This window comes from Melitaea cinxia, chromosome 28, assembly GCF_905220565.1.
Source record: "Melitaea cinxia chromosome 28, ilMelCinx1.1, whole genome shotgun sequence".
Lineage (NCBI taxonomy): Eukaryota > Metazoa > Arthropoda > Insecta > Lepidoptera > Nymphalidae > Melitaea > Melitaea cinxia.
Window position 1 is genome coordinate 8,471,178 of NC_059421.1, and position 15,702 is coordinate 8,486,879.

The following is a 15,702-nucleotide window of genomic DNA, read 5'->3' on the forward strand; positions in this document are numbered from 1 at the left end:
TTGTAGAAAACCTATCAAATAATTGTAGAGGTTATATTCATAAGAAACGAGTTTAAATATTTACACAAAATGAACTTATTTACATAGCGTACTTAATTTTATTTTATTTATTTAAAATAAAATTTATTATTAATTATTTTGTTTACACCACAATTTTTTCTATAAAAGTAGTTTTCTTAAGCAATCTATAAACAAAATTGACAAAAAAAATCAGCTAACTGCATAAGGTTAATAAAAGTTGAAACTAAAAATATCTATTTGTATATACTCGTATTACCTTCTTCTAAGTTTACATAACAATTAACATATAAATATTTATTAATTAAAAATCTAATATCGATGTCATTATTATTATACAAAAATGGCGGACGCTAACGTTAGTAAAAAATCGCTCCGCTTAAGCTTTCGCTAATCGCTCGCTAACATATCAAAGACCAGTTACATTTCTACGAATGTACTGTACATCGACTGTTGATAACCTCTCGAGTTATCGGAAAACAGGTAGCATCATCGATTGGAAAAAAATAATTTTAATGAATCATTCAAATTATTTTACATGCAGTACCTGTCGAAAATTGACGAATTATTTCGCGGAATTATATTACGTATCATTTTTAATATTATGTTTTTATTTGGTTTAAGTAGCGTTGGTGTTGCATACAGGAAAAACTGTTAAATTAGACAATAAAAATTGTCTAGAAGAAAATTCTGCGCGTTGCGAAAGTAATGCGCGTACGTACATTTCAGTAATTCGTTTTAATTTATTTAAAAAAAAAATTGAAACAAACAGATATACATAAAGTTCTGAGGCAATATAAAAATACAGTCGCATTGAGAACCTTCCCCTTTTTCAAATCGGTTAGAAATACTCCATAAGCAAATGGAAACCGTAACGAAGTATAAGGTACTTAACATTTTGTACACACATGTGATATTGCCTATTGTGGTCGTTATGACTAATAAACTATAAAATAAAAAAAATGATATAGGCCTGGTTTCTCTATCAGAAAACAATTCGTAAGCAAAACGAGTCGTTTTCCGCATATATGAACTTTAATATTGACTATTGTTGTCGTTATGACTATAGAATCCAACTGAAGCATTTAAAAAAAATTATATGTTCCTATGACATCGTTTAATGACACATAAGTAGAACAGTCACCGTTAAATTCAACGCAAGTAAAACCGCACGACTTTGCGATAAAAATAAAGTACACGTGTACTGAAATACATTATCTCTTATATGATAGGACACATTACATAGATAAGTATATAGTAATAAGATAAGTGTCTGTCTACCCCTCCCGCTCCTATAAAATAGATTAAGCGACTACGCTCCAGCTAAATAATATTGCTTGCTTCTAACCCGCTGGGTATTACGCATATAGACACAGGGACGGTTTTGATCAAAATAACACAAGACTATATTTTATTCACAAAGCCAGCCCTGCGGTCACCAACCCGCCTGCCCAGCGACTATGGGCAAAACACATGGGTTCCACGCCGTTTTGGCGTGAGCTCGTGGAGGCCTATGTCCAGTAGTGGACAACGAAAGGCTGCTGTGAATATTTTATTCAGACGAGATCTGAAATTACACGAGAAAAACCGCGAAATACAGCTAGTCTATACATATTTGACGAATATTCGCTCGTACAACACAACTCGAGACACGTGAATTTACTCACAACGAGGTTTTGACTACCGAATCTGATCACGAGATAAGTTTACCGACAATTTAAGTAATTAAAAATTCAGACATAGTAATTAGATAAGCCCTCGAACCTTCATTAAATATCCAGGTCTTCCCTTGGGATACGTGAACTTATAAAATAGTTATGTATTAAAATAAATGTATTTCGTCTAAGAATCTCTCTGCAAAATCTCACTCTAGGTTCATGATCAGCGGACAGCAAAGCTTGCACTCTTTTCACGTGGTATGCGTGATATTTATTTCTTTTAATGATGCGGTGCACCGTATTGTAGAATCCCAAGATTTCGTGAAATCGTTGGCTAATACCAGGGTCCAATCTTAACTCTCTCAGTATTTGCTCTTCATTGTTAAATCGTACCACTGGTCTACCTGTTCTCAATTACCAAGTCAAAATTCTTCTTTTTATTTCATGGTGGATTCTGAAATTACAACATAGTATGTATGAACAAAAACCTAAGTTTTCCTTTAAATTTACCATTTTATAAATTTGCACCTTAATATGACCAAACGACCATAACTAAAGGCCAAACACTAAAGCGTTGTACCGCATTTGAATCAGCATTAGAGTAGCAAATTTTTTTAATACAGAGTCACTTTTCCATAGTAAATTTTTTTTTTCACAGGGCACTCTTAAAGTGAGAATTAATTATTTGTAACGCTTAAAAATTTACGGAAAAAAAATTCATTGCTCGTTAAATTTGGTACCAAGAGCTGCAATACAATTTTTGAAGTATTGATACATTATCGAGTCTTAATGTAACACCTTTTGTTTTATTATATTTTAATCAATTTTAATTTTTTATTGATTAAATTGTAAAAAAAAAACTCGGTAGTTTCATTGAAAAAACAAAAATACTCATAATTTTTCGTGCAATGAAGTTATGGCCATGCTGTAGAAAGATTTGTCGTTGGAAATTACCTCATTTATCTCCCTGTTTCGTTTGATCCACGACTTTTGGATCCCCCTGTATACTAGACTGGGCCAAAAATTTGGATCAAAATAAATTTGATTAAAATCACGACGGTATGTCGAAGACGCGGGTTCGAATCCCGCTGGAGCGGTCAATTTTTGATATGATATTCAAAAATGTTTAGAATTCCTAATTGTGGGTAACACAAAAATAAAAATCGTACATATTAAAAATAGCATGGTGTCGTCTCCTGTCAAAGATTTTCATTGTAATATGAAACTTTGAATAGTTACGAGTCTCTGTAAAGAACTCACTATAGACGGCGCCACGGTTCGCTTAAACCGAAAGTAAAAATCATCATATCAAAAGTTTCGCTCTGGTGGTATATCGTTCCATAGCTTAATTGGCTAGAGCGTCGACACGGTATGTCGAAGACGCGGGTTCGAATCCCGCTGGAGCGGTCAATTTTTGATATGATATTCAAAAATGTTTAGAATTCCTAATTGTGGGTAACACAAAAATAAAAATCGTACATATTAAAAATAGCATGGTGTCGTCTCCTGTCAAAGATTTTCATTGTAATATGAAACTTTGAATAGTTACGAGTCTCTGTAAAGAACTCACTATAGACGGCGCCACGGTTCGCTTAAACCGAAAGTAAAAATCATCATATCAAAAGTTTCGCTCTGGTGGTATATCGTTCCATAGCTTAATTGGCTAGAGCGTCGACACGGTATGTCGAAGACGCGGGTTCGAATCCCGCTGGAGCGGTCAATTTTTGATATGATATTCAAAAATGTTTAGAATTCCTAATTGTGGGTAACACAAAAATAAAAATCGTACATATTAAAAATAGCATGGTGTCGTCTCCTGTCAAAGATTTTCATTGTAATATGAAACTTTGAATAGTTACGAGTCTCTGTAAAGAACTCACTATAGACGGCGCCACGGTTCGCTTAAACCAAAAGTAAAAATCATCATATCAAAAGTTTCGCTCTGGTGGTATATCGTTCCATAGCTTAATTGGCTAGAGCGTCGACACGGTATGTCGAAGACGCGGGTTCGAATCCCGCTGGAGCGGTCAATTTTTGATATGATATTCAAAAATGATTAAAATCAGTTAAGTAGCTTAAGAGTCCATCACGGACAAACAACGTGTATAATTTATATATAGATAGACCTGATTTCTATATCAGAAAACGATTCGTAAGCAAACCAAGTCATTTTCTGAATATAGAATCCGGACCACTAACCAATCAATAGACCATAAGCAAAACCCCACCCATAGACTAGTTCAACCACTACCATTAGTACAAATAGTACGCCACCGATTAGTACAACTAATGCCTACAACAGTACTAGTACCTATTACGGCTATTAAGTTAACATTAGTCAATATCGACACACGCTTATCGCCGTTGCAACAGCGCTTCCGCCTCGGATTCTGTGCTCCCGTTTAGATAAAAAAAATGTCAACTCATGCGTCCAGCCTTTACTTTGAGCTGGAAAAGGGCATTATTGTCAACTTAGTTACGTATTGCTATTTATAGAATTATCATGCAGTATAATATAAATTAACATTCTATTAAAATTATTTGATAAATTATATTAGGTATTATACTTTTAAAATAAAATTATCAAAGGTTTTTGAAATAAAACTTCTCTACGCACGCTTGACTTGGGGAGTAAGCTGGTTAATGCGTGACGAGAGTGTTACGAAAATTGTGATTGGGCGAGGCGAACGGAAGTTGAGAGGGAGATATAAGTTAGGGAAGATAGAGGAGAATGTTCCGTTTCGTATATTACTGTAGGAGATAAAAAAAATTTACTTCAGCCGTGTGGTTTAAAGCACATTCGTTTTGCCTGAAAGAGTAACAACCATTCATGCATCCTCACAAACTTTGCCATTTATATTAGTACGACAACTTAATCAGAAACAGGCCCTTCCCTATAGAAAACAATCTAATACAGCTCATAAAAACATGGACAAATCCAGACCAAATTCTCATAAAGAATTATGAAAGGAAATGTGAATTTGGTTTGCATGTTGCATGCGGTTAAGCCCCCATCTAACAAAGCACCAAGCGCTCGGTGTATAAAGGTCGATGCATCTGTCGAAGCCGATGCCATCATTCGATGTTAATTGTGATAGGAAACCGCGTGATTGACTGTATCCTGTACGTAAGCGTAATTACTTCACGTAGTAACGAGCGTTAGTACCGTTAGTCGGAAGATCATTTTTTTTTTTATAATTATATGATGTATGTTAATTTTCGTCACAGCATAGTGGACTCGTTGGTGATAAAATTTCAAATAGGTTTTTTAAAACATCTAACAAAGAAGGTACGTTTCCCACCACCAACCCACTTACCCAGCGTGGTGACTCTGGGCAACACACATGAGTTCATGGTAGGTTTAAAATGTTAAGTTGTAATTTTTTTTTATTTAGTTAAAACACACGATCGTCTGTTTTCTAGGAAGAAGGAAGGATAACTTGATGCCTGTTTTATAAATAACGGCTGCCTGATATAGATAAATACGTTTTTTTTAATAAATATACATACATATAAATAACAACAAACACAATATATAAAATTCTCGTGTCGCGGTGTTTGTAATTAAACTCCTCCGAAACGGCTAGACTGATTCTCATAAAATTTTGTGTGTATATTGGGTAGGTCTGAGAATCGAACATCTATTTTTCATCCCCCTAAGTTACAAGGGGGGGATTAAGGGGGTTAGTAATATATATATGACAAAACAACGTTTGCTGGGTCAGCTAGTATATATATATAATTCGGAGCAGAAAGTAGGGTCATTACCAACCGTGTCAACCGCTAATTAACATTACCATAATTAATAATCATGATAAACCTTTTTAAAATCCTTGTATTGTGCCCTTCAATTTGATACCCATATTGTAGTATTCGAGAAAAAATTTTTTTTTTCATTAACTACAATGGCTTCGCGCAGCCGCCATGTTTGATTTTTTTTAATGTCACCTATCTAAGAACACTTGGGCAGCTAAGACGAACCTAACGATACCTCAATTATGTAAATCCGTTCAGTGGTTCTGGAAATATGAGGTAGTAAAGAATATTACATACATACATACATACAAGATACGCGCGAAAACCATAACCCTTCCTTGGCAGTCGGGTAAAAATACAATGGAAACTCAACACAACTGAAATAAGATATTTTTATAACTCGATATCACAACACTCCTCCAACGTAAAGTCGGATTAAAACTAAACAAACTTAAACTTATGAATGATTATAGCGCGTTATATAACATCGCATGTTCAACGCGTAAATCAATGAAAACAAACGTGTTTCTAATGATGCGTGAAAATTGTTTATTAAAATTGCGTGTAATCTTACTATTTAATCGATTCATTGATTACCTTTGTATGTATGTGTATATGTGATTGTTGCTTTGTGTATCTACACAAATATATCAGTGTTCAAGTACTTGCATAGTTTAATTCATCTCGTTATTATGTGTGCGTGTTCTTGTAAAACGTTGACGTCGCCGTGGTGTGGTAGTGAGTGCACCGTGTGGGCGCTCCAGGCAGCGGCGATTGCGGATTACGTTCCCGCTCATGACAGGTACGTGTATTTAAAATATTTCTGTCCTAGCGGGTTTCCAAACCGTGCCACGGAAAGCACGTAACTCGCAGTCTATCCCGGTTGTTATGACAGACACCCGATAACGTTCGTTACTCATAGTACGTATCCGCCAACTCGCAGTGCAGCAGCGTGGTGGATTAAGCTCCCACCCTTCTAATACATGAAGAAAGAGACCCAGCACTGGAATACTACAGGCCTAATCGTGACCGTTCTGATAAATGTAAAATTTTGTTTGTATGTGTCACTGATTATGTGTAAACATAGAAGTGTCAAAGTGTATATAGTTTAATACAAAATATATAGACACACATAGATCAGACACAAATCTATACCAATATTAAAAATCTAAAGAGTTTGTTCGAACGCCCTAATCTCAAGAACAACTGGCTGAAATTAAAAAAATATTTTCCTTTGAATAGTCCATTAAACGAAAAAGGCTATATTTAGACTATATAATATTTTAGTACGTCTTTTCGTCAAATTATCGCGATTAAAACTGCGGGGCACAGCTAGTTGTATAAATACAAATATTGGCCACGAGCAGGAATCGATTTCGCATCACTACACCATATCTATTTTATATTCTTATTTCTATACAAGTTAGGTTATAAGTCTCTAAGACCTTCTTAGATATATCTATATTTATATAAATAAAAATGAATGTTGCTAAGCGGATAACTCGAGAATTGCTCGACCAATTCGGCTAATTTTTTTTTTATTTGTATATTCCTTAACACCAAGCCGACACAACGTTTTAATACTAAAAAAAATAAAAATTTTAATTATTTTTACTATTAACTTTTGACAGAACGAAGTCTGTCCGGGCAGCTAGTAAATAATTAAACCTAGCCCTCTATAACGTAAAAACTAACATAAAAACACTCGTCAAGTCGCCATATCGCAAATTAATATACGTAAAAAGAATATCAGGTTAAGGTTACATTTTATATAAAAAAATCGAATCTAAATAGTTTTAATTCAAGTAAAATTTTGAAACATGTTCTATATTAATTTTACTTAATGCATCAACAATTTAATATGGCGAAGGTCGTATGTCTCAATTTCTGTTCGAAAATAAATTCTATATTTCTTTGACGACCACTCTGGTTTATTTGTTCGTGTAGGCGCTTCGAAATCAGCGTTCGTGTATTTAATTCCCGCACAGGATGAATATTTGTTTTTCGTACAAATATTTCTTTCCGGTCTGGGTGTCTGTCCTCGTGGGTCTCCCCACCGTGCCTCGGAGAGCACGTTGAGCTGTCGGCCCCGATTGTTATCACATCCACCTAATATCGATCGTTAATCATAGTAAGAAATATATCAGGTGTGATGGATTAAGTTCTGATTCTTCTCTTAGGAACATGGAGAAAGAGACCTATTCCGAGCAGTGGAATGATACAGGAAGAACCTATTTGAAAAAAAAAACCATTAGCAACTGGTTTTTTTTTTTTGACCTCTATATACCCGAACTAGTTACTCTGCCATACAGATCAATAATGTCAATAAATGATATTCGACGTCTGTCCTTCAATAAATATACCAACAAGATTTATGTTTGAAAGATTTAGTATTTCTTTCTAATAAAAAACAGGAGTAACTGCGGAATTTTCTCGCCGACTCCTTTTCGCAGAATCTACATCCCGAATCACAGAGGTAGCGTCAAATTAAAAATAAATAAATTATACATAATTGAATTATTTAATGAGAATAAAATTTTAATTTGTAAAACGATTATTCAAAAGGGCTTTCGAAGCCAAAAATATAGTAATATTTAATTTTGACCTTTATACATATTTACGTATGGAGTTTACCTGATGAGGCTCCAAGTGTGGGGGGATCGGAAAACATCACGAAATATAAGAAGAGGGGGGAGTTACATTGACATACGTGTATTTATTTTAAACTGTGTGGCTACTGCAGAAAAGAATCTAGCCACCCCCTCTCTTCCCGTGGGTGTCGTAAAAAGCGACTAAACGATAACACAGTTCCACTACCACCTTGGAACTTATAAAGCCGACCGATGGCGGGAAAACCATCCAACTGCTCTGACTTTCAAATACACAGGCCGTAGACGGGCAGAAGCGTCTTCGGCGCGACAAACCCAGCCCTGCGGTCAACAACCCGCCTGCCCAGCGTGGTGACTATGGGCAAAACACATGAGTTCACGTCATTTTTGGTGCGACTTTGCCTATGTCCAGCAGTGGACTGCGATAGGCTGAAGTGATGATGATGATGTGTACCTATTTATTTTTTGTTGAACACGCGATTTCTTACCCAAAAAAAAAAACAACCAACAACCTTGAGGCATTAAGTCTAGAAATTTGTATCGTAATACTTAATTTTTCAAAATTTTATCAGATTATACTTGTATTTAAAGACGATATTCTGTGTGAATTACAATTTACTTTGCAGAAAAAAATACATGTGATTTCTGGTTCTGGAGGTGGGTAGTCTGAAACCTTACCAAATATCACCAGAGCGATAGTGGGTAGGGGATGAAAATGTTGCTAAAAATATTACGTATTATTGGACGACCCATAAAAAGGATATATGTTAGGTTATAAGGCCTTTTGCCTAAAACACAAACGTCAAAATTTTTATTTAAAAGTAGCTGATTCGGCGAACTTCATACCATACTATGTTTTATTTAGTAAGAAATACTTTTTTAAATATCCTTCTACACCTTGTCCACCTTGCTCCAATTGGATTTTTGACAATAATGAACACAAAAAAAAACCAATTCGGAGCAGTCGTTCGCAACTTCTTTCATTTTTCTTTTCATAGATTTATACTTCAACAAGCAACAAACCAGCTGACTCCACAACACACAAGTGTTTCCTGACACCATACAAACCACGGCCACACAAGACGTTACATAATCGTTTATAGACAATGCGTTTACGTCACAGCGACGCGTCCGACATACATACATACATACATATGGAGTAGATATGGTCACTGAAAATTATTTTGTAATACATACATTCGATACGAGACTATGTTTGAATATGAAATGCTTGTTAATAAGAGGATATATAATCTACATAGGCGCATAGAAATCAGCGATCGTGAAACCAGTGATCGTATATAAAACTACTGAACTACTGGACCGATTTTAATGAGCAGATATAGACAACTTTGTCCAAATTAAAATATAGCCTATATTATACTCGTAATGAAACAACTTTTTCAGATTTTATCGCGGTTTACCAAGTTTTTTGGATGCATTTGTTTTATTGATGACACTTCGAATACTTTACAGCAACCATGGTCACCGGTGGACTCACCACGAAATTGTTTCATAATAATAAATGAAATTCTCGTGAACATTAGAATACAGGCTATATTTTATTTCGAATAACGGCGATAATAATAATAAAAAGACTTATTGTACACCAAGAATGAGCAAAATTATTATAGAAAAATGAAAACAGGAGATAAGTACAAAAGGCGGCCTTATCGCTAATGAGCGATCTCGCTAAGGGCAATATTTTTATTACAAAATTAAATAGATGACCCGATTGAATTTTACTTGCGAATTGTCAAACATTATCAAAGTTTTAATCTTTTCTTTTCGTAAGAACCTTTTACAAAGTATTAGAACAAAGCTAATCTTACGACATGAGACAATAACTAGTTTGATAAAGCTTATTTCCGACTACCTGTGTCCACGACTTCGTCCGCGTTGAATTAAAAAAAAAAATATCGTTCACTTCGTAGTTACAAAATAAATAAATTTCTAAAATAAAAGTAGCCAAGTTACTTATTACATCAGCTATCCAGCCGTTTCAGAGATTAGCCGGAACAAACAGACAGACAGACAAAAATTGTAAAAAAAATGTTATTTTGGTATATGTACCGTGTATACATATGGATGTATTTAGTAAAAGCGGCTATGTTAATTTTACAAACAGACACTCCAATTTTATTTATTTGTATAGATGTATAGATATAGATGAATGACTGAGCATTGTGCTGTCAAATTTGGTGTTTTGCGCCATGTTTATCTCATAGGACAGAAGTGACCAAAAAGGTAAAATAGTTCCGTCAAAACGAAAAAGAAAAAGTTAAAAACGCGCGGGAATCTGGTGATACAAAACAACGTTCATGAGAAAAAAAAATCGTGACAAATTTCACGAATCACTATAGTATCCGAAGCATACTTATCTACTAGTTTATAACTCCTCGACAATCAAGAGAGCGTAAGTCACCAACCTTTCTTTCTAGTACAGAGTACTCTCATTCATTGTGATTTTATTTAAATAAAAAGTCCGATTCACGACAATTCACTAAGCTCGAAAAAGCCTTCTCGGCAGATTTAACAATGGCTTAACCTGGCAACAATAAACGTACAGTTAGTTCAAAGGAAAATATTCCCTATACCTTTGTGTTAAGGACGAGTGTAGGTGTATAATGTGTTGTTAACCCCGTATCTTCAATTGCCTGGATCTTATGGGATAATGGACCCTATACGGTTGATATAGAGGTCGTTTAGATTTAGCGCGAGAAACGAGGCGTAACCGCATCTAGTGCAGTCATGCGGAAATGTCTTTGTATAATTGAAGAAAAATACTGGAGCAAAACAAAAATTCCGTCGTGGTTTCTCGATGGGTTTACGACATAGGACCTGCTTTAGGAGCACTAGAATATCTTAGAATGTGGGTTGACCACTTAGTTTAGTTATACATACTTATATTAAAATGTTCCAAACAACCGATACCAGCCAAAATATCTGTCTAACTAGGCATTTAGTCGGTAGGCTCTCATTCAACAACGACGTTTCAATCGGGTGGCTGTGACAATATTACGACCATCTGAACAAGTTCCAATTTGCAGATAAGTTATTACGTCTCCGAACTTTGGGCAACCATGGAGAGTACAACAGAACTTACTGAGTGCAAATCTCTTGTGATTCGACGAATATTTGATATTATTGGAGTATTTTCATTTTGAGGTATCCTTAATCTCCCTTTTCTTGTCACTAATACTTGGGTTCCACATCAGCCATTCTGCCAGCTATCACTTAACACGTTTGTATTAAGTTAACAACTTTATAAACAGATGACACTGTGTGTTTGTATCATAAAAATGTTATTTATTCATCCTAGGAATACTGATAATGAAGTCTTATTGTCGAGTCGATTCGGTTCTCAAGTCATTCCCATCGCACCAAAGGCAGAGCAATCTCACCGATTCGTCATAGAGACGCGTGCATGCCGTACGATTTGCCGTGGTCAGGAATGGTGTGTCCATTTATATTTTTTTTTGCTTGAAATTCTTTGGTGATTCTCACAATACTTAATCGAGAGAACGAATGGTGTAATCAAGTGTATTTTGACATTTTTTTTTGGTTCAATCTTATACAGTTTCTAACTCTTTACAAAATTCATTAAAAGCTATGACCAACAGATATATCAGAACGGCGCCCAAATTATCACGAAAACTCATAACTTACAAGGTTATCACTAGAATATGTTAATTCAAGTTTATGTAAAGGAAAGGTATATATAGAGTTAATCATCTAATTCCTTATTTATACATGACCATAACCACCGCCGACTCACTGACCGGATGTTACCTAAGTCGATAAGTTTTACAACCCACTCGGTTCATTCATTCATTCTTTTGGTTTAATGCAAAACGAGCTCATATAATTAGCTAAAGCTAAATTTACATAGAATGAAATTTAAACATTTTTTTTATATAACTCGGTCGCCAAACAAGTGTACGACCCACTTGATGGTAAGCAATTACCGTAGTTTATACAAGTGCGTTGTCAACCCTACCCCCGAGCCTATCCAGGATCTCACTACCTTACCACAAGAACAGAACACTGCCTGGAGAGTTATATTAATTTTAGTTGCGACCTACTGTAAGGTAGAGTTATTCCCCAGTCGAACTGCTCTATACTTTGAGCAAGATATTTGTTGTGCCCTACCTCGGTATTATCCATTCAGTTTCTGTAATTTTCGAAACAAATGCTGAAAAATTGGTCAGACGTCTTATAGAATGGTCAGACATCTTACAAATTTGTCAGATATTTGACAAATTGGTCAGGCATCTGACAGATTGGTTCACTTTTACGACTATTCTTCGATAATTGTGAGTTATAGCGTGACCTATTTGTTTTTGTTCCTTTTGAGTAACGTGACTTTCTAATTGTGAAAGAATAATTAAAATCAATATTAGAAATAATTACAAAGAAACGAAACGCCATAACTATTTAGTTCGTGCTCATCAAATTTATTTTAAGCTTTTTTTTTTTAAATTATATACCGAAAATACTTATAATTAACATTCTAAAACGTTCAGTTACAAGATTTTCGATTCGAAATCACCAACACAAAGATTTGGATATTTACAGAAAATACACATTATATACTAAAACGAATATATTTTATTTTATTGGTCACTGCAATGATCCCATCCCACCGTCGTTGCTAAGCAACTTTTGTGACTTTCATCTTCCTCGTACATAAGGTTTCCAAACATAGCGTTACATAAATATAATTTAGTTAAAAATATAGGTACATTTTATTGTATACATTGTGTTGAAGTGATTTTTAGTAAGTAAATAGACCAATCGTAGCTGTTTTATTCGTTGGCAGGTTTTTTTTTTAATGTTTATAAACAACTGCAAAAAATTAAATATAATGTAATTTGTATAAAAACCATTGACAAATCTTTCACAATTGATTGCTTTATTCGTCGTATTGATCGTGACATATATACAGCTGTAATAAAGTAAATAATAACTAAGTTTGTAATACTGGCAGCCCTAATCCTCCGACGCCGATGCGTGGGTAGTTTGTAATAATCGCGCCTGATGGAAATTTGGCAAAGAGGTTAGTCAAGTTAATTACTTACTTGTAAAGCCGTTTCGGAGTTAAAAGCTTTTATTCAAATATATATTAAGAGCCTGATATAAATGTATAAACACGTTTTCAAGTAATAAAATGACTTCAAGTAAGACAGCCACAAATTGAAAATACCACATATTGTTGCTATCTCGATTCTTACTGTTTAACGAGCTTTTTATAGTTATAAGACTTTTTTTTTAAATAGGGTAAACAATCTAAAATTTATAATTTTATAAACATCGAACCTAAATAATAATTACGCAATTTTATCGTAATAGTACAAAAATACGAACGTTACAAATAAATAAATAATCTGCCTCAAAAAAGACACAGTGCTGTTTTTGGGAGTTCGAGTAATACACACACCAAACACAAGCGCCAAAACAACTATCAAGCATCTGCTTGGTCCAAAAAACGTTATGATCGCAAGCTTAAAAACATTACATATACAACTTACAATATGAGCAGATATTTTAGTCAAAATATTCATAATTGTGGGTAAAACAGATAGATATAAATATTGCAAAATGGAAGAATACTGGATATTTTTTTGACGAACCCGCAATATAAATAGTTTGGTAGCCTGCACGGTGCACCCTTAGTACGCTAGGGGTCAACAAAGTAAAAGAATTGATTATAAATGAATAATATATAAATCCGGAATCTACAAATGTTGTACATATGATGAGTGGTACATATATATATATACCCCTCAATATGGTTATGGTAGCCCCGCTCTTTAAGTAGCTGCCAAAGTAAATCGAGCTTATGAGTTTAATAAAAAATCAGAAGTAGAATCTACAACATACTTAAACGGTTACAAGATTTTAGATGCTCAGATACCTGATTTAAAAAAAAAAACCGAAGGAGGCAATAGTAGGAAATTTTAATCGAAAAATATTGTGAAGATTTTTTTAAACACTTGGTAAAAAATTTCTAATCAATAGCGAGTTGTACTAAAAATGTAATAAATTTCGCAAAAAATACATGCGTGGGATATTTAGCTCCAAAAAGTGTACAATATTGCAATTACAATCAAAGTATTTCAGTAGGTTAATTGTCAATTTCCAATGATATTGGCGCTTAAATTGAAAACGACCCTGATTGTCGAGCTCTAAAACAATACGATTGCGCACGGCTTCAATCAGACCAACGGTAATTAGTAATTAGGGAGCTTCCTTTCAAACCGTCAAAAGACAATGAAAATAATGACATGTAGAACAGACCAAGCTTGGGTCAATGAAGCTACGACCATTAGTATAAAATGTATGAGATTAGTAATTGTTAGATATTTATAAGGGAACAACACGAGGCTTTATATATAAATTTATATAACTTAAAAAAAAAAAATGAGAAAATAAAAACATACACTGATTAAAAAAATAACAGCGATGTGAGATGCAGATCGTCATTGTGTTCTGCTGGTATGTTAGCTATATTTCTAATAATAGCATTATAATAAAATAATATATTACAGTTTAATTTCCAAAAAAAGGTTATTTAAATAAAAATCTATAATAAGTACGATTTTAGAATATGTAATGACTAATAAAGTAAATATCAAACACCAAAAATCAAGAAATCGTTACTTGTATCGATGCGAGAAGTGCGTGGGTAGTCTATTTGATTTATAAATCTGTAAGCACTTAACGTCTTAATCCTAATTTTAAGAAAAAAGTCGATAGCTAGCTGAGAGACTAACGCCGAGTTGCACGAAACAAAATTAAAACTTAAGTAGAGATTAAACTAATTTAATCACAAGAATGTCATACAATTCTTACGATTAAATTAGTTTAATCACTACCTAAATTTTAATTTATTTTCGTGCAACTCGGCGTAATATCAGTAAAATCGAGACAAATCTACGAACGTGGGAAGACCTAATTGTCTACATCAATGTTACATTGTTAGAACCGTACTTATCCAGCGTCGTCTTTAGGATGCTACTGTGATCGAAATTTCCTATTTTCGATGGGTTACTGGATTCGCTAGTTTTGTTGTTTGTAGTTTACTATATTTAAGGTACTTACGACCGTACTTGGTTTCAAATTTATTTATATGTATATAGATAAGAGAAAAGATCACTAAATGTGTCGCTAAGCTCAAAACTCGGGAACGGCTGAATCAATTCGAGTACTTCTTTTATGTTCTAATAGTTTGCAGAAAGTAATTAATTTTAGAAACGAAATGAGTTTGACGGGACAAATTTTAATACTTCTATCAATTATTTAAAGAAATTATCAATCTCTAAGATTCTTAGAGAGAAAAAAATCGTAAAAGTTCCCGCGACTATCAATAAATAACAACAAAAAAAAAACTTATCACGGATTTTAGAAAAACAACGTCTTAATCCAGCTGCCTGATCTATTTAGTTACTTTCTCTTGTAATACTCGAGACGATCCATACAACAGGAGACATGAGGGTAGTTTAATAATTCAAGTAGACAGTTTTTCTCTTGAGCGTGTTTCAAAAAATGCAAATATCATCTCATTTGAATCGAGAACCAGTGAGCGTACGTTTCGAGGATCTGATCTCCATTATGTAAAAATATTTCAAGAAAATCTTCCACATTTTCAAGTAAATTTT